At 33.0% G+C, this 2,222-nt stretch overlaps 1 non-coding gene across 1 annotated transcript; it reads right to left on the reverse strand.

Moving 5' to 3' along the window:
• Nucleotides 1-1,511: 1,511 nt before the first annotated feature.
• On the reverse strand, nucleotides 1,512-1,618 carry LOC115870180. The gene has a single exon (XR_004046553.1). It is a non-coding gene; the product is annotated as a U6 spliceosomal RNA (small nuclear RNA).
• Between the last annotated feature and the right edge of the window lie 604 nt (nucleotides 1,619-2,222).

Below are 2,222 nucleotides of genomic sequence, written 5' to 3' on the forward strand. Positions count from 1 at the left end.
CTTGGTAACCCTCTCTATACTGAATTCTCTCTCTAGTGGAAGCTAGCCAAATGTTTGTTTCTGTTAGGGAATATTTCTGTGAGCTTTCCAGAAACTACCTTCCATAGTCCATAAAGACTGTATATAGAATGACTTTGTTTAACAACGGAAGGGTTTTCATAATGTGGGGTATTACCTTGAATTCTCCTTTGGAAATAAGGCCCTCTTTTTTTTAAAGGCATTTTTTAAAGGGTGTGTGTGTAAAATCTAAAGACATCCCTACCAGCTCTCTACCCCCACCCTGGGCTCATATGCCCTAAGGAAAACTTACTTTTCTTTACTACATTAAACTTAGGACATACAGAAAAGGCCCACTATGAATTTCTATATGTCACTTCTCTCAGCCTCAAGGTTTTATATTTAATCAGTTTCCATAGGACAAATGTTCAGGCTATGTCAGGAACTTTATCACTACAATCCAAGTTAATCGCAAATTGCAGGCTCGATCTTATACATTTACTGCAGGGAGATATGCAAGGATTGTCAAAGGGTCAAATTAGTCACCTATCTTTAGAACATAGTGCCATTTTATCTTCCAGTGGCTGTTCTCAGCTGTGTTGTGTTTGTGTGTGTACGTATATGTGTGTCTGTGTCAATGTGAGCTTCTCTGTCATTTTTAGGGATTTTCAGAGTAGGATAGGCTGCAAAGAACTGTCAGCTACTTTATCCTGTTCATCATCACTTCTCCAGTGATATAATCTTTAATTATATTAATAAAACTATCAAATAAATAGGAAATATTATCTGAATTAGCTTCCTGTGTTAGACATTTTCTGGAGAAGTCCTGAGTGGTAGGAAACTCTGCTGTGCTGTGTGAAAACATTAGATCTTTGCTGACAATTCGAAGTGATAAGCACATCACTCGGATGTGGTGCTTGGACAGGTCAAGAACACTCTGAAATCCATGATGAACAAGAGGTAAGGGAAAGAAGGGGTCAAATAAATAGATTAACATAATGTATCTAACATGGCATCTTAAAAAAGTAATTTTAAAAGCCCGGATGAGTGCTTCTGATGTGTGACTTTGTTAACAGTCCAACTACCTCTCAAACATTAATTAGATACAATAGATTTAACCAAAAACGTATATTAAAGTCTAGATCACTGTTTTCTCTAAAAAACAGTAATAGAAATCTTAACCTGGAAAAATCACATCAAATAACTATGGTATACCCATTAAAATGGATCAAAACATTACAATTAATATGGACATAAGATCTACAACTTACAATTATTTAAGTTGCATCAATTCTTGTATTATACGAATATAGTATGACAATTACAATTATATGTTTCATTGAGTTTCAATGGAAGAAATACAGAGAAGTGAGAGAGCAGACTCCTTTCGGAAATTGCTTCATATTTTTGTAATAAATGAAAAATTGAAAGTGAAAGCTAAATTGTTTGACTCTCACTTCTAATAGCCTAATAAGTTGATGAAAATTATAAAGTACCCAGACATAATTTTTTTTTAAAATATGAAATGCTTCACAAATTTGCGTGTCATCCTTGCGCAGGGGCCATGCTAATCTTCTCTGTATCGTTCCAATTTTAGTATATGTGCTGCTGAAGCGAGCACCATAAATGGTTTTTTAAACAACATGCCAAAATTTAAACAGGAGACAAAACCAAAAATAAAACTGCTTTTATTTTTAAAGAAAAGTCACTGTTTCAAAGATACATACTTTACTGGAATCATATAATTGGTAATATTATTTTTTCATGTGACAAAATTATGTTTAAAATAATTTATTTTACTCATTTTCTACATTTCATTTATATTCAATATGCATCTTGGCCAACTTTATGTCATACATTTGAATTAATCCATGGTCAAATAAAAATAATCATTTTCTAATATCTCTAAGAAGTTTACAGTCTACAGTAAAAAGTTGACAAATAAACAAATAAAGTATGATAAAGAAGATTAAGGAATAAATTTACTTGCCTAGGGATACACAGTAATCACATCGTAGACCAATAATTTGAATCTATGCCTGCCTGACAACCAGATTCTTGTCACCCCAGCATTATATTGCCACTCAAAGATGGCAGTCAGGTTGTGAATGAGGGTTAAAAGATGGGTATATGGACAACAAAAATTGATATAGAACCAAAAATAACAATTACATGATTATTTAGCATGAATCACACTGTGTTGAATACTTACTCAAAAAATTTAG

Source organism: Echinops telfairi, unplaced genomic scaffold (genome assembly GCF_000313985.2).
Source record: "Echinops telfairi isolate 266 unplaced genomic scaffold, ASM31398v2 ScPeMD7_443;HRSCAF=831, whole genome shotgun sequence".
Lineage (NCBI taxonomy): Eukaryota > Metazoa > Chordata > Mammalia > Afrosoricida > Tenrecidae > Echinops > Echinops telfairi.